The sequence below is a fragment of the Rattus norvegicus genome, chromosome 2 (genome assembly GCF_021556685.1).
Source record: "Rattus norvegicus strain SHRSP/BbbUtx chromosome 2, alternate assembly SHRSP_T2T, whole genome shotgun sequence".
NCBI classification, from domain to species: domain Eukaryota; kingdom Metazoa; phylum Chordata; class Mammalia; order Rodentia; family Muridae; genus Rattus; species Rattus norvegicus.
This window is the reverse complement of record NC_141535.1, coordinates 240,318,530-240,337,262: the sequence shown is the minus strand read 5'-3', so window position 1 is coordinate 240,337,262 and position 18,733 is coordinate 240,318,530. Positions and strand designations below refer to the sequence as shown.

The window sequence follows — 18,733 nt, the reverse complement described above, 5'->3', positions numbered from 1 at the left end:
CTCACTCTGTGTCTCTGCCTCCCTTCTTGCCATGGGGTATTGGAAGAACAGGTGTATTCCACTGTTCCAAGGATTTTTTACTTGGGCTCCTGGAACCGTTCGCAGGACAGGTGAAGCATTTCCCCTGTGCCTCATTTTAGAGCCTATTGAGAATTTTGACCCTGCCAACATGAGCCCAAATACAGATTTAATCACATCACCCACCCGTTCCATCACTACCTGGGACAATGTTCAGTTGAGAGCTTACTTACCCTTCCAATCCCGTCTCCTACAAGTTGCCACACGTGACACTTAAATGACGCCGGTTTCTCTGTTCCAGCAACTATCCTCTCTCTAGAGTCAGAGCCACGTTGTCCATTTTTACAGCCCCTCCCCCATCCTCATCCCCAGCTCTGGACCTAATCTGCATCAGAGTTAGAGATCACAGTCGATTTACTGTTCTCTGACTCATCTCTGGATGTTGAGAACGAATGTCCTTCTCTTCTGCCCAGCTGTGCCCTTGTGGTCTGTATTAGCATGATTCAGGCTATAAAGTGCATGCAAATCCCCTGGATCTTGTTCAAGTGTTGATATTGACTCAGTAGGCTGGCATAGAGCTGTTGATTCAATTCTGCATGTCTAACAGATTGACCGATGATTTCTGAGCGGCCAGTCTAGGCGCCATATTTTTGAACCACCAAACTGAATACATTGACTTTCCAGCTTTTCAGAATTGGACCAGTGCCATGTTTCATTGGTCCAAGGCACTTGCCACCAAGGCTGACAACTTGAACTTGGTGCCTAAGATCCCCCACAATGGAAGGAGATGTACTTCTGTACGCTGTCCTTTGACCTACATGTGTGTACCATGCCGTGCATGTAACATAGCATGTGTATGTGACATACACAGAGATAAATAAAATAATCAATCAATAAACAAATGTAATAAACAAGTTGAGTTGTCCAAATCTTGGAATTACTCAATGATACCTAGGATATTCTGACTTATGTCTATGAGGCAGAAACTGACCTTGAAGTGTTTTAGTTTTAAACATTCCCTGCTAGACTCTGATGTACAGCAGAGTTTAAGGACATTGCTCTACAATCTAATTCTGATAATCTCGTTGCTCACTTTTTTCCTTTACTTATACCCAAGTCTTGACGGCCTGCAGAGTATCATGGTTGTTATAATAATTGTCCTTGTCTCTCTGTAAGCATGGCTACTGCGTTACACACTGGAGTTCTCCTCCATGATGACTGTCTTAGTTAGGGTTTTACTGCTGTAAACCAACACCATGAGCAAGGCAACTCTTATAAGAACAACATTTAGTTGGGGCTGGCCTACAGGTTCAGAGGTTCAGTCTACAGACATCAAGGCGGGCATTGGCAGTGTGCAGGAGAAGCTGAGAGTTCTATGTCTTCATCTGAAGGCTGATAGCAGAGTACTGGCTTCCAGGCAGCTAGGAATAGAGTCCTAAAGCCCACTCCAACAAGTCCAAACCTGGAAATAGTGCCACTTCCTGGGCCAAGCATATACAAGCTATCACAATGGCATGTGCTCTTTTTAAAAATGTCCTTGATATTGTCTCTACTTCTCTCCTTGGGTCTTTGAATAGGAGCAGTGACATTCTTGGCTCTATCCAAGCATATTGGTACTTCCTATCCCGGCATGTTTTGCCTGCCCATGAAATACTTACCGTGAGTCATATAAATTTAAAATGAATCATTCACTGGCTTATCCAGCTAAGTCCTTCCTAAGCATTTCATAAATATCACGTAATATGCTAGAACCCGGCGATATGGAATTAAACAGAAAAGACCAAGTAAAGCCCCTAGCATATTGATGTTTATAACCTAGTATGAGAGACGAATAACAAGCAAATGAATAGCACCTGAGCTCAAGTGATGATAAAATAAGTTATGAAGGAAAGATGGCAGGTTGGTTTGGGGGAGAAGGATGCTTGCTGCCAATCCTGAAGACTTGAGTTCAATCTGCAGAACAAACAAGAGAGAGCTTAAAGCATAGATTCCCTCGAGTTGCTCTCTCATATGCACCTACGCACAAACAAACGAAGAAACAAATATTGCACAAAATATGAAGAGGAAGAAAATTCCTGAAAGGGAAGAAATAGTAGGAAAGGCTCTGTGTGGGTGACTTGCAGTTTCTAAGGGAGAGCAAAGAGAGTCCCTCATGACTGAGAAGAGTGAACAAAGAGGCTACCGGGGCATGTCGAGATGGGTAGGGACTGAATTTCACCAGCTACATTAGACATATCTGTTCATCCTAGGGCAATGGCAAGTCTTTGGGAAATTTTGAGCACACTGTGTTAAAAGGACTGAAGTGGGTATAATTTCTTTCATATAAAGATCTATTCGACGGTTGTTCCCTAACTTTTCACTTACTCATCTGCCTTTGGCTATGTAAGGAAATATAGCCACTGTGTTTTATCAGCCCATACCCTTCTCGATGCCTTTCCAAACATTTAGTGCTTAGGCAAAGATAGCATCATCAACTCTATATTGTAATATAAAAAGAGTTTTGTGTAGGCTACATGTTGGTAGAATTCTTGTTGGGCATCATATAAGTATGGTCATGAGAATCCTTTTTTAAGTGGACCCATCAGATCAGTCTGTACTTTCCATTTGAGTACCTGAGGGCCATCTTAAACCCAGTCAAGTGAGAGCCATGGCATTTCTGCTGAATCTACACATCTTTATTTTAGTGAATAGAACTGCTTTCTATCCAGTTTTAGAGTAAACATTGAGTTTATCCTAAACACTGTCCTAGGTAAGATTGAGTTGCCATTACTCCATTCAAAACCAATATATTGTGTCACCTTGTTGCCTCTATTTGCAAAATTTCACCCTCTTTTATCAATTTACTGCTGTGACTTTTGTACCATGGTGTGCTGGGGAGAAGGGAACCAGAACTAACCCAATCAACCATTTTCTCTTGTTCAGACCAACAAATTTGTTTTCTGTTGTCTCATTTCCCAGCAGGCTGTCATCTGTAAGGTAACCCATGATGGTCTCTGCAGAGCTTAATCATACCAGACGATTTCTCCACTTAAGACCACCAATTGCTCCTCTTTGCAAGATTTATGTAGGCAGTTGGACTAATTCTATGATAGAGCAAGTATATAGTATACAAAGGGCTTGGGTTCTATCTCTATAATCAAAATATGTGTGTGTGTGTGTGTGTGTGTGTGTGTGTGTGTGTGTGTGTGTGTGTGTGTGTGTGAAGAAATAAATAAAATGTTACACATGATGGCTCCACACAATAATTATACTCTATAATAGAGATAACAAGATCCAGTGAGTTCAAGGTCACCATTAGCTGCACAGCAAGTTCCAGGCAAGTTCAGATTAGAGTAAGCATGTTACCCTGTCTCAATCAAAACCAATCACATGATAAATTAATCAATTAGAAGGTAAAAGGACTATAAAACCACCTGGTAAAGTGAAATCTCCCTTGCTTGGTGATTTCCTTTTTCAATTCTATTCTGTGAGAAGCAAAAATGAAGAAAGTGTTGATAGTAGAAAATGAAGGGACTGGGAAAGTGTCCGCATACAATAGACTCCTCGTTTGGTACCTGTGTCTCTTTTTGACTTGTCTGATGATAGCATTCTTCATACACTAGCCTGACTGACCTGGGTGTAACCTGGAAAGGCATAGAAACAACATAAGGGATTACCATCAATGTGGAGGACACAGATACCCAAACCAGTTGCTTAACTTGCTGGTGGAATGTTCCTGAAGTCACTTCCAATTGCTTTCACAAAGGGGTCTCAGCCTGGGACAATGGCCCCTGATGTGCACAGCATTAACCTACGATAGTACATCCTTCATTGACTTCTTTCCTAATTTCTTGGTGCTTCTGGAGTGACTTTCTGAAATAAACCATACATCAGGCCCCATACTAAATCTGTTTTGGCAAACACATGAAAACCTAGGCCAGGGCACGTCTCCTCCTTGTGTTCTATTAGATTCTCAGGGAGATCTTCTCGGCGACATTATGAGGCATCGTTCTTGTCAGTCTCCATCACCCAACATCACAGACTAGGCAACTTACGAACACAGACATTTATTTCTCATAATCCTGAAGGTGGGACAGAAGAGCCAGTATCATCATGTAGGTTTGGTGTCTAGCAAGAGCCCTTTGCGTGGTCCAAACGTGGAACCTTCAGGTAGAGTACGCATGGCAGCAACTGTGAAGGAAGCTCTTTGATCCATTTCTGTAAGAACACTGATCCCGCTCAGGGGAACCCCTGAACTCTGACAACACCCTCAAATACCCTACATCCTAATCCATGGCTTTGACTTTTAGGATTTTTAATTCACAAATTTTGAGGTACACACGCACGCGCGCACACACACACACACACACATCACTGTCACATTAGATTTCAACCAGAGTGACTCATTTCCAGAGAGCCTTACTGTTGCATCAAGTACTTGCCTCTGTCCCGCCTTTCTCACATGTCCTGTGTGCTGAAACCGAGGTACATTGTCATCAGTCGATCTGACTGTATCTCTTCTCTCCTCTTCATACACACCTGTCCCTGACCACATCCATAAAATAAAAGATAATAAGAATTCCTTAAAGGCAAGTATTCGCTCTCCTTTTCTGACCAGTGCCTAACACAGTACCTAGATGAATATAGGCAGTTAGCATGTGTTGACCAGCTGACTAAGGCTCCTTCTTGTGGCTGTCTGCACTACTAGGGAAGTGGCTTCACAGGTTGTATAAATATCAAAAGAAATACATCATGGGCTGATGAGAGGTCTCACTGAGCAAGAATTTTGCTCTGTGAACCTGATGGTCAACGTTTAATTCCAGGATCTAATATTGGAGGGAAACAACTCGTAACATTGTAGCGTGTGTGTGTGTGTGTGTGTGTGTGTGTGTGTGCGCGCGCGCGCAGGCGCGCGCGTGATCTCTCTCTCTCTCTCCCCCTCTCATGTACACACACACACACACACACACACACACACACACTTTTTTAAGTATCAGGTCTTTCAGAAACCTAAATTTGACCAGAAAAAAAAAAGTTTGTATGTGCGTGCACATGAGTACAGATACATGTTATACCTATCACTTACTTTTTAATAATTAAACATTTTTATTTTTATCTTTAAACAAACAGATGTCTTGTGAAGTAACATGGGAGATTCTTATGGGCTTTCTTGCTAAAATCGTTGTTCATGTCCCTTGCTTTAGGGGTACTTTGATGGGAAAGTCTGAAGCCCTCCTCTGAGGGACCCAGCCTCTAATTGGAAAAGGGAGGGAATCCTTATGGGAATGCGTGGCTACAAAAACTGTCCCTAATTTTTTTTCATAAGTTTCCCCCTGTTCTCAGGAGCTTTAAAGCCATTACCCATACTTCCCCATTTCCTGGCCCAGTTTCCCCCAAACTGAGAACCATTAATTTATGTTCTCCAGAGACTAACAGAAATCTGTGCTCAAATAAGGCTAGAAAACACAGACTAAATCTCTTTAATCCACCTACAATGCATCCCACATTTTCTTAGACCTATTGTAGTATTTCTTTGTGTTTAGAGAACAAATATCCTAACAGCACACAGTAGGCAGACAGAAAGGAGGCATTCCAACCCTAAACACACAGTGAGGCAGACACCATGCTGGGGACTTCTGCTTAACTAGGAAGTTGTTCGGTGGTTATTTCTTTTGCTATCAATGGGACAGAAGCCTTAAAGGCAAGAATTATAACCTACAGTTAATTTTTATTTGTTTTCTTGTTTTGATTTGTAAAAAAAACATTTTATACACATGTATTTATTATTTACTTATTTGTTAATTTGGAGAGGTTATAAGCCTCTGTGTGTGTGGAACTCAGGATAAGTTTCAATAGTCAACTCTATTCTCCCACCATGAGGATCCTTGGCTTATTAACAAGCACTCTGTCTTAGCTTTGTTGCTGTGAAGAGACACCATGACCAGTGTAACTCTCACAGAAAAGAACATTTAATCAGGGCTGGCTCAGAGTTTCAGAGGTTCAGCCCCTTCTCATCACGGTAGAAGCATGGCAGCACGCAGGCAGACATGATGCTGGAAGAGCCAAGAATTGTACGTCTTGACCCAAAGGCAGCAGCAGGATACAGGATTCCACAGGCAGCCAGGAGAAGGTTCCCGTTCCATATTGGGCAGAGCTTGAGGACTAGGAGCCCTCAGAGGCCCACTACACAGTGACACACTTCCTCCAATGAAGCCACACCTATCCAACCTCCTAATAGCATCATTTCCCAAGGACCAAGCATACTCAAGAGAGTGTGGTGACATACTCTTATCCACTCCACTTTATTTATTTATTTATTTATTTATTTATTTATTTTATATGTACACGTGTGTGTGTGTGTGTGTGTGTGTGTGTGTGTGTGACTGCACATCACACTTGTACCAGTACCCACAATAGCTAAAGACGGTTGAGTGCCATCTCTTGTGACCTGGAGTGACATCTCTTGTGAGCTGCGTGACATGAGTTCTGGGAACAGAACTCAAGTCCTCTAGAATAAAGAGGACCCTTAGTCATGAAGCCATCTCTACAGCCCCTAGGGTTTTAGATGCTCACACAGGGTTTCACGTAGCCCAGAATGGCTTCGAACTATCTATGTAGCTGAGGGTGACCTGGAACCCCTAGTCCTCCTATCACTACCTCCACAGTGCTAGGACAGGGACCCACCACCACTCCTGCCTTATAATCTTCAGTTTCTGAAGAGTATTATCAAGACATAAAATAATTAGGCCTGGGTTCACCCACAGCCAGCAAGTCATAGAAAATGAACCAGAGCTGTGTTTCTGATTCCCAGGGCTTTTCTATGCAACACATGAGAAGCTACAATGATGAATACGACTCCACAGACACTAAGAACATCCTTCGCTGACATTCCTATTAAAGTAGAAAAAGTGGTAAGGATACTATATGAAATATAGTTATAGTTTCTACTTATTCATAAAAGGCTAATTTCTTACATTTTTCTTAAAAAACGATAAAAGTTTTCAATAATTGAATAGAAATTTTGAAACTGCGGATTATTTCTGCTTGAATATGTTTCATGGTAGATCCATATATGGACCATTATGTTGAAACTAAGACTCTTTACTTTGGCAGAATTTAAGAGAGGAATCATAGGCATATCTAATTATCAACATATTTACTTACAAGTAAACATGCAGGATACCCAGTGGGTGTATAGTGTGTTGATCTGGTGCGGCATACTTACATGGGGCACCATACATTCACCTGCATCATGCCTAGATGTTCCCTGGAAAATCAACTTCGAGACATGAGTATACAAAGTTCTAAGTTTTAAAAAAAAATCTAAATCTTTTAATCCTCATATGCGCTCCTCTTTCTTTCTTTCTTTTTTTTTCATTTTCCCAGAGAGACAGCTAAAACACAGGGCTGCATAATTACAGCACTGAACATATGGCAACTCTGTTGAGAAATACTAACTGGGAAATAAAGTTTTAATAAAATAAAGGTACAGAACAATTTGCGCTGCAGTAAACTAAATGTTACTCGGATGTTCATTGCTGTTTTCCTCTCTGACGGAGCAACTTAAGGGACAAAGACTTGTTTGGGCTCACGGTTTAAGGGGGTCTCTGTCTTTCTTGGTGAGAGAAACAGAGCAGAGCAGCTCACGTCCCTGTCCCTCAGTGGCTAAAGCTTCCAGCAGATTCCTCGAATGATAGCCAAGCTGGGAAGCAGGGAGCACGAACAGAAAGAACCAGAGATATTATTATGCAAAGAACTCAGCCCCAGTGACCTACCTCTCCTAGCTAGGACCTAACCCATACAGATTCTAGTGCCAAGTTGTGACATGGACTTTCTGGAGTTGTTTCAGACTCAGACCAGGACACCACATGTCTGCCTATCACCTCCCTCACCTCTGATCACAGGTTCATGGTTTCTTCCTACTGTCCTGAGTACAGCCTGGAGATGTCCCTGTGCCCTCCTAGGAGTCTTCGCACAAGTCACCTCAGAGCCCAAACTCTCTTGGTTCTCATTGCCTGTAACTTGAGCCCACTGCCATGACACATGTTAAGTCTTCATCGGAGAGTTTTGACGTGTGCTATCTTCTGGGCTTCGCCTTTCTCTTTGCTTTTAACTTCAAAAGTTTTGAAACACAAGTACTGTAAAGTGAGTATAGCAGAATTGATTCAGTAAGGGTTTCTTATGCATGTCTCGTGACTTGGTAATTATTATGCAGTAGTGACCAATGATCTGTGATCTGTCCTGTGAGTGAACGGCCTGGGGGAGAGGTGTTAAGGCATTTTGCTCAGCCTAGTAAGGAGTGACTGAACCAAAGTATATAATCTGTTCTTAAAATTGCCTTTTCCACAAAATAGCATTATAAAAGGAGGCGAAAGAGGAGGAAGAGGGAAAGGAGGAGGAGGAGGAGAAATAGGAGTTACAGGGGCAGGAGGAGAGAGAAGGGAATGAAAGGAAGACAGAGCTATAGACCACTATCTACCATGAGCGCAGACAGGAAAATCCTCAAGAAAACATTCACAAGTCGAAGTCAAGCGTGGTGACGGACACCTTTAGTCCTAGTACTTTCAAGGCAGAGGTAGTTACAAGCAGATCTCCATGACTCAGAGGCCAGCCTGGTCTACAAGCCAATGCTATACCTAGAAACCCTGTCTTGAAAAACAAAACAAACAAACAAAATAACAAAGAAAGAAAAGCAAGCAGAATCCTACAATCTCTAAAAGGTGCTGTATACAGAACCAAGTGGGATGTATCCCAGGTCCTCAGGACCCATTCATCGTTCAAGAAACAATTAGGATAATGTATCACACAGGCTGGCTAGAGAAGAAAAGTCATGCAATCATATCCACTGATGTATAAAAAAGCACTCAATAGAACCTAACACTGTCTTGTGACTAAAAGAAATTTAACTATGAATTTTAAAAAGACCTTCCTTGCCTTAATGAAGAATAGCTAATTTTAAAGCTATAGCTAACACTTCCCTGGTGTCAAGGGTCCAAAAGCCTCACTGCTGTGCAGAGGTAAACACGGGAGGGGAAAGCACAAAGACAGGGGAGTAACCAATATAAGAACGAGAGACCAGCAGAGATGGAGAACCAGCGCTTCCTGTCTATGAGATGACAGAAAGCTCATCAAAACTATGTGGTTCCAGTAAAAACAAACACACAAACCGCAAAAGCAAACAAATGGAAACAGGTAAACCTATCAGTGGAATGAAAAGGAATGCCCAGGGAGAGACCCACATCACTCAACAGACCCCTGTCGGGTGGAAGTTGAGGTCACACAGTCTTTTGGCAAATATTGTTGGGACAACTGAACATCCTCATGCAAAACATATTCTACAGGCAGATCCTACAATGCTCACAAAAGATGATAGAGTAACATGACCGGTAGAAAACTATCAAACGAAAATAAGTTTGACGGAAAACTTGATAGCACCGAGTTTGGTAATTTTATTTTTAATACAACACAAAAGAGAGAGAGGAGTAGTCTATAGGATAAAAGATTAATAAGTCAGATCTGATAACAATTAGATGTTTCTGTCTGCAGTAGATGCTGGTCAAATGCAGCATTTGTTAGATATGAATCTGGAGTATCCCCTAAAGCTCACGTGTTGTATCCTGGGACCCCAGTACGAGTGTCCAGAGATCAGAGGTCAAGGAGAGGTGCCTGACTCAGGACCTCTCTCGTCAGTGGATTAATCAATCATGAGGCTATAACCTCATGGGCCACTCGGAAGTAGGGCCTACTTAGACGAGGCAGCTCTCAGGGATGTTGAGTGTGAAGAATATTTTGTCTCTGATCCTTTCCTCTTTCTCTGCCTGTGACTCCTGCCTACCGTGAAGTAAGCAGATTCCTCTACCGTCCCAGCCACTGTGATGTTCTGCCTCAAAATATCCCAACATCAATCTGGACTGAAACCTTTGAAACCATGGATACACTTTGTAATATGGCCGCAAGATATGGCGGGAGCACGGCCTTAGAGGGCCCATGCTGAGGCATCCTTCCGACTCACCCAGGTACTGTCCATATGACAGGTCTACTATCAAATGAAGTTTATTTAGGGCATGAGAAGGGGAGAGAGTAGAGGCAGAGAGAGAGAGAGAGAGAGAGAGAGAGAGAGAGAGAGAGAGAGAGAGAGAGAGAGAGAGAAAGATTCTTTTATAGCAAGGGAGGTTCATACCTGGCTATTGCTAGGTAACTGTTGGGTTGGGCAGAGCCTAGTAGAAATGCTAACAACCAAGAGGCCTTTGCTCCCTTTTAAATGGCTTCCCTCAGGCATTTTGTCATAGTAATTGGAAGCTGACCAACCCGGAATGGTTAAAATGTACATACCAAAAACACTTCATCGAAAAAGTAGGTTAAAATTTAGACTCCACACTAGGAAAGCTCTGGAGATGGCAAATGGCCACATGAAAAGACACTCTACGGCATGTATACATGAATATGTACGTGCATATATTCTGCTGTCCAAACTCCAGAGCATTGAGTGCGCCCTTGATGTAGACTTTGGTCTGAGTGACAATGTGTGCCGAGGTTCAACAGTTGTAGCAAGTACAATGCACTCACACAGGCTGTCAATAGCAGGAAGCCGAGTGTGTGTGTGTGGGGGGAGAGGGGTGTGGAAGGGAATCTGTTATTCTGCTGTCCCGCCATCACTCTATGTTTGCTCCAGACATTAAAATCTATTCCCAAGTAACAAGTGAAAACCTGCGTCCCTGTAATCTCTGCACCCACGAGGCCAAGGTAAGAACACAGGACCTGGATTCTAGGATGGCCCCCACAGCAACATTCCACCTCCAAAATACAAAAATAAAATAAAAGGCCCAGCAGAGACACCAAAGGCTGTTTAAGGCCTCTCGTGCTCACGCCTGCTGGCTTTGAATTCCCAGAATGCTTAGCAAATGGCTACTTTCCTTTTAAACGTCTTTGTTTTTAATCGGCGTGCGATGTCCACGTGTGGGAACATGTCTCATTCTGCACCCGTGGGTCTGTTCTCACTGCTCCCTTTTAACGGGTCCAGGGGCAGAATTATGGTTTCCGGCCTGGCGAAGCTGCTCTCCTTTACCCGCTGAGCCATTGGACGGTCTCTCGTCTCTCTTTTTGAATTCATGAATGCATTGCTGTGAAACATTCCAGCACCACAGTTCTAAAGTTTCCAGCGGTGACCAGCATTCCCAGAGAGACGGGCCGTCGGTGTTACCCACTCTGCATGTGTCTGCTAGGATTCGTCCAGACACTTTGTACTGGTATACACATTTATAAATCCGTAACAGGGCACAGCAGAGGGAGGCGTATTTGTATTTTTGAGAGAGGGGTAGGGAATGAACATGGGGCCGCATGCATTTTAGTTTATGCTACGTGTACAGCCCCAGAGCACTGGGTTTTTTGTTTTGTTATTTAATTTTTAAAATTACTTTTAATTTACTTTTGTAGATTTATTGACGTGTATATGAACGTTTTGCCTGGGTATATTCATGTAACTACGTGCATGTCCGGTGCCCTCAATCGTCAAGAGTTATCAGACCTCATGAAAGGGAACTTATGGGTGACTATGAGCCAGCAGGTGACAGCTAGGGACAGAGCCCATCCTATGCAAGGACAAGGGGACTCTTGACTGTGGAGCTGGCTTTCCAGCCCCGTGGTCTTCTTTAATTTTAAATTCATTTTTACTTGTGTGGATGGATGGATGTGTGCTTGTCTGTTTGGGAACCATGTTCTTGCAGGATCCCTGGCAGCCAGAACAGAACATTAAATCCCCTCCAGCTAGGGTCTCAGGCAGCTGGGAGGTGCTGCCTAACAGAACCTGGGTCCTCTGAAGAAGCAGTAAGAACTCCTAACAGCTCAGTATGTGCCTGAAAATGTCACTGTCAACACCTCACAATAGGGATTAGCCTTTTGATGTGAACTTAGCCAGGAAAGGTACTCACTCTTCCTCTGGAATTGCCTTATTGTATCCTCCCTTTCTAGAGAATTCCCCCACCATTGTAAGCTATGCATCAGGCACCTAGCATGTCCCTCTTTAGTCGCACGAACGGGCTTCTTTCTTTAGATACTAATGGACGCTAATTTTAATATAAGGCCAGTTCATCCTCCAAAGTTTCCGTGCCAAGAGACCCGTCTGCAAAGCAAGAGAGCTGCGCATCCATCTAAACGGCAATTGGTTTTATTTTCAAGGGGTCAATAAACAAGTTAATGTAAGGGGTACAAACGTCATTCCAGGTTTGAGGATGCAGGCCAGTTGATGGGGCGCTTCTCTATCATGTGTGAGGTCTTGGATCGGTCATTAGCAAGGAATATAACCATACAACTGAGTGGAGTGGTGTGTGCCTCCAATCTCAGCAATGGGGAGTCGGAGGCAGGAGGATCATAAACTCGGGGTTATTCTTAGCTGTACAGTGAGTTTAAGGCTAGTTTGAGCTACTTATGGTCCTCTCCTAAAAACAAAACAAAACAAAACACAACAAAACACAAGCACTTGTTTATGTTGCTCAGAGTAGCTCAGAACCAGCCTCTTTTAGGCAGCTCAACCTGGTCTGAAAGGCAGTGAGTTCTGGAGGCCGGGGAGGTGAAAGTTAGAATCCCGCTGCAACATGTGTTCCTAGGGACTGGAACGCCACTGAGACACAGCTGCATGCTCAGACCAGCCTGTCCTCCTCCTAGACTGTAAGGTCACTCAGACATGCTGTGCACAGCCTGACAGGGTATTTTTATTGCGGAATCTGGTCTTGGGGTTGGTCTTTGAGCCTAAGATCCAGTTTGCTGCTGTGTGATGCAGCCTGTGTCTCCATACCTTCATGGAGACTCAGTTTTCTTATCTGTCATATGGAGCTAAAATGGCATCCCCAGTTTTGCAGAGTGGGCTGAGGACAGAATGCAGATCCATGTATGAGAGCAGTCCTGTCAACTCTTAAATGGCAGTTATAGTTGTTAAGCAAATCTACCAATAAAGTATTATTTCAATACTCCTACAAGCCAGATACTCACACTTACCTCCCAAAGATCTAGATGTTTCTTTTACCAAAAGAAAGGAGCAACTCAATCAAGCAAACAGAGATGGGATGTTGTTCCGTATAGACGGTTTGTCTACATGTGAAGGCCTAGGTCTGACCTTCAGCTGCATCTAGAGAGAGCAGGGTTGATGACACAGGCCTGGGATCCAGCACACAGGAGGTAAAAGTGGCGAGATCAAACCCAGCTACTAGCAGTGGTTTGAGGCCAGCATGTGCTATATCTAACCTTGTCAGTGGTGATAGTGGTGATGGTGGTGGTGGTGGTGGTGGTGGTGGTGGTGGTGATGGTGGTGATGGTGGTGGTGGTGGTGGTGGTGATGGTGGTGGTGGTGGTGGTGGTGATGGTGATGGTGGTGGTGGTGGTGGTGGTGGTGGTGGTGGTGGTGGTGGTGGTGGTGATAACGATGATGATTATGATGATGATAAACAGTAAATAACTGAGCATCATAAATGAACAGCAGCACATTCAAAGGGCTCAGATAAAATCTTTGTATTCTAAAACTCCTCATCTTTTTCGGTGTATAATAGGTTCATTACTTTACAGTATATCAAGAATAGGAAGAACAAAATAATCGCACTTAAAATTAATGTAATTAGGTACGAGAAAGATGATTCAGCCATGAAGAGAACTTGCTGCTCTTGCAGGGGATCCAAGTTGTGATTCTAGTTCCTAACCCGGATCCTCACAACTGCCTCTAACTCAAAAGCTCTTCGAGATAAGATGCCCTCTTCTGGCCTACACAGGCGCCATGACTGAGTGTGTGTGTGTGTGTGTGTGTGTGTGTGTATGTGTGGTGTGTATGTGTGTATGTGTGTGAGTCTGTGTGTGTTTGTGTGTGTGTATATGTGTGTGTGTCTGTGTGTATATGTGTGTATGTGTATGTATATGTGTGTATGTGTATGTGTGTATATGTGTGTGTATGTGTGTGTATATGTGTGTATGTGTGTGTATGTGTGTGTATATGTGTGTATGTGTGTATGTGTATGTATGTGTGTATGTGTGTGTATGTGTGTGTGTATGTGTTTGTGTCTGTGTATGTTTGTGCATGTGTGTGTTTGTGCATGTGTGTGTATGTGTGTGTATGTGTGTGTGCATGCGTATGTGTGTGTGCGAGCACGTGCACACATGCATATATACATGTATATACACATATACACACACATGCATAGAAGCATACACAAAACTAAGCTGAATTTTAAAAGCCATTTGAGTTCCCATTCCATTTGAATCCAAACTTTAGAATGACAGGAGAGTTTGCCTCATTTAAACATGAAAGCATCTAAACCATCATAATCAAATTAGTCATAATGAATACTAGTCCGAGGTTCACTCCAACAAGACAGCGTGATGGGGGTATTGCCTCAGAACTCTGACTTATCACAGGATGACAGCCCGAACTTGCTATTCCGTGCAGTTTCCCCAGGCTGGTGCCAGGACGCATTCTGGGGAAAAGCGATAACTGTGCACTTTACATCTTCATGTGTTGCACCCAATAAATCTTAGTCCTTCCAGGAGCACAGCCTTGCTTTGGGGTAAAATTGCAGCCACTGATCTGCAGTTCAGCTTTGACTTAACTTTATCCCTTCTGCCTTTTCATGTAACTTCCTCCTGTTCCAGTGTCGGTCAGTGGGTGGCGGGATGCAAAGGAACCGAAAGGGAGGGGTGATTGGCGCCCTCGATAAGATACCATTTAGGGGTTTCTGCTTTTAAAGACAACCTGAAAGAGAGGGATTTCAGAACAAATGCTTGTTCTATCCCGTGAGCCGTGATGAGACGGGAACCAAGGAACTGGGGGCTTCTAATTGAGCTCTGAACTTAGAATCACGTTTACATCAGGATAAGAGGGGCATGCGAATTGAAAGTATTGGAGACAGATATCCAAGAAGACAACACCTTTATACTATCAATTCTGAAACTGAAAGACAGACAGGGGTCACAGATGAAAGGCACACAGGACTGCAAGCCCAAGGCCTCCACTTAAGGCAACCAACGTCTGCTACTTACCTCGTTCTCAGGCCCAGCTCCTCCTTGCACATGGACAGAACAGGTCGGAATATAAATCCTTTGTGTTTGCTGCGGCAAGACAGGGAAAATGTTCATCTTTCTCCAAGACCACTGGGCTCAAGACCTTGTCCAGATGTGGTGGGTAATTGTACCATGTCCAGAGGTCCCAGATGATTATAGTTAAAACGGGGTGTCACAACAACGGATTGCACTCGACAGAGACAGGGGGACCAAAGAGTTAATGACAAAGAAAGAGAACTTTCTCTTCCTGCTGAAGGACAGACCAGCTGGGATGAGGGGTAGGAGATGGGGAATGGTTACAAAGCTCCCAGGACACAGCTCCCACAGAGACACTTCTATCTTCCTAAATTTCATTCTATTCGACCCATCACTAAACGGGTAACACCAGGGAACGCCTCTGCTTGAAAGTGTTTGGGGAAAAGAAAAGAAAGAAACCAAAACTCCAACACATCGATTTTGATTGGGGGTGCAGCTCACTTGGAAGAGTGCTTGCCTAGGAGATCGGAAGCCCTCCTGGGTTTGCTTCCCCGGCAGCACATAAACCAGGCATGGTGGCACACGCCTGTAGTCAAAACTCTGGCGGCTTGATCCGCAGTTCAAAGTTGGCTACATACAGAGTTGGCCGTCAGCCTAAGCTATGTGAGACCCTGTCTCAAAATTAAAATAAAGTCGTAATTCTGTTAGGAATGCGAGCGGGCTTCACTGAAGAAGCCATCTTCACACTTGCAGGGCTAGTGACTCTCCCTGCTGGACAGCCCCTCAGACCACGGCATCAGTGCCATACGCAGGGTTTGTCCAGTCCATGCTCCCACTCTGGCACCAGCCCCAGTTTTATCCGCAATGGGAAACTAGTGATCCAAACTCAGCTGCAGAATTCAGGAAGTTTGTCTTGGAACAGCCTCTTGTTCCCCGGACCCCTCCTCCCTCTTCTGGAATGTTCTCTTTTTCCTAGGGCCTTGGGATCTCCATGGGCCAATTCAAAGGTATTTAAGGTACGTTTCACCTGCCTGGGTCTCTCTCATTCAGAAACCACTCTGTCACAAAGTGAACTAAGAAATTCCATTCCAGCTTCTTGCTGTGAAGATCTCAGGTTAGATATTTAACGAAAAAGAATTTGCAGCCGAGTGAGTCACCCAGAAGCAGGATCACCTTCCTTCTCTTACCCCCAAGGGTTTACTTTTAGCGAGATCTGCTAACTTATCCTACAGGAAATCTCTCAGTGTGTGCAAAGTTATTTTTGGTCTGGAGGCCATAGTCTTGCCTGGGCGTTCCTTATTCCCCACACCAGTCCCAACTAAGTGTTTAATTTCCATTTTTGTCCCCAGACTTATCTTGTTAACTCACCGCATAATAAACTGGAAGGATTTTTTTCCCTTCATCTTTCAAGAGTTCTGTTTTTAAAACCTGTTAACTCTTTCTGACTCTGGACACCTAAATCTTGTATTATTTCCTCCTTGCCACAGCCCCCAGGGAGGATCAAGCTCTCCATTTTACAGAAGGCAGATGCAGAAGCATTAGGTCATTTTCCCCGGGGTCCTGATAAGGAGCTCTGAGTCAAACCCACGTCAAAAAAGCAGAGTCTATTTCTCAACCAGTCTGACCTAATGGAAGAGCACAGACCCCTGACCTGAGAAGGACTCAGCATGAGGTAGGGCTGAGGTGACAGTAAGCGGTGAATTCTTCCGGGATTGCAGGCGTGTGCCATCACACTGAGTAGTGAAGGCCTTGTCGACAGAACCCATGTTTGTCTTCTGAACCCCGGGCAAGCATCCTACCAGCTACGCCCCAGTCCCCATTTTAAAATTATGTCACCTCTATATAGGACACGTATATGCCCCTGATAATAAGGACATAGTGTGCAGCCTTTACAAGAAAACACAAACCTCTTCTCTCAAAAGAAGTATAACGTGCACGTGTGAATTCTACAAGGTAACAGATTTTACCATACTCTCTCTCCTCTCCAGTCCCTCTCCCCCTTTCTCCCTTTCTCCCCCTCCCCCACACCATTGCTCCCCTCCCCTTCTGGTTCTTCGCTCAGCTCCTACAAACACTCATGGATAAGATTGGGACACAAAGGTGGCAAGGTGGGCAATAGGCTTTGTTCCTTGATGACCTGAAGGAGCTAAGTAGAAATCAGCTTAAAGTGCCTAAACTCTTGTTCAACTCTCCAACACTCAACAGGCTTCAGGGTTGTGCTTCTTACCCTAGTCTGAATCTGGTTGGGCACCAGTTAGATTCGCTAACGCCACCTTAATCCCTCTTTATCATCTGGGCCATTTCCCGGGGATTTGTCCAGTTTCCCGCCCCCACCTCCGCATCCTATTTTCGGACTCCCCCTCCCATCTTGTACCTGGCATGTGTCCCAAGAAGCGCTTCAGTCGCAAACCAGAAAACACTGACACTGCATGATTCAAATGAGCGGGGTGTGCCCTGCCATGTTTTCATTAAAATTACAGAAAAATCCAAGCTGTGTGGAGTTTAAGGGAGATCAGAATACAGTCCAAAGTGCTACCAGTATATATTTCAGTCTTTTTTTTTTTTTTTTAGCTCAATAAAGCAGCTGTCCTATATTTGCTAAGTAGCTTGGAAATTGTTGATCTCGGAAAGAAAGATGTGCACTGTGGCTCCCCCCGCCCTCTCCTTTTCTTCATTTCGGCTTAGAGTTCATTACTACTTACAAGAGAGAAGGAAGAGAAAATCAAACCATTACAGTTCCAATCATCCCCATTAGTATCTGCGTATCAAATCAAGAATCTGTTGCAAACGTCTCCAAGATGCACTCTGGAGCCTTGCAAACAGAGTCATACGTTTCTACCCACGGATCGGGTGGGACCCTTGCATAGAGTAGTATTTTTCATAAGCGAGATTCACTGCCAACTCTTACAAAATAATGCAGTAAAGATGCTACTCTGTGGAGGGAAACAAATGAAGAGAACACGTAGCATTAAGGATGCCAGGACGATACTGGTTTTCCTCTTGAACAGGAGACCTCACACGTGAGCATGCGCTCACTGTTCTGGCATCCGTCGAACGTCCCAGTGTGTCCCTGTCTTTACCTTGAGATTCTCATCTCAGTCTTTCATACGTTTCCTGTACACGGCAAACACACAGGCCTGTGAATCAGAGGTAGCATCAGATAGTAAAAAAAAAAAAACTTCGCTATTTGAGAATCCAACAGGAAACCAGCTAAACAAACTCCGTCCAAATGCTGACTCATGGTTCCAGCTCTCCAAATTAAGTCTATATTCATAATTCTGCGTTTTTCCATCCAATGTCCACGGAAGTCCATTTCTTGTGCATCTTAAGCATTTGTGTGTGGGGGGTGTTTCTGTGTGTGATGTGTATGTTAGTATGCATGTTCATGTGTAGGTGCAGGCACATGCAATGGCCTGTGTGTAGAAGTCAGAGAAGAGCTTTAAATGTCCTCCCTCACCACCACTGTGTTTGAGAGAGGGCCCCTTGTTGTTTGCCTCTGGTTACAGTAAGCTAGCTTGTCTGCAAATTTCCCAGGATTCTGTTGTGTCTATCTCCCATTTTACCAGAGGCTCAATGATTACAGGCGTCCTCACGGGCCCTGGCAACCCAAACTCAGGTCCTCAGATTTACAATGCAAGCACTCTCTCTGCCACTGAGGAATCTCCTCAGCCCTGGTAAGCCGTGTCTTTGGCTCCAACCTAGACCCAGAGCAACCAAACCATTC

General features: G+C 44.0%; 1 protein-coding gene across 6 annotated transcripts in view; it reads left to right on the top strand.

Moving 5' to 3' along the window:
* The window catches only part of Adgrl2 (adhesion G protein-coupled receptor L2), a 618,928-nt gene that overhangs the window by 301,879 nt on the left and 298,316 nt on the right, over window positions 1–18,733 (top strand).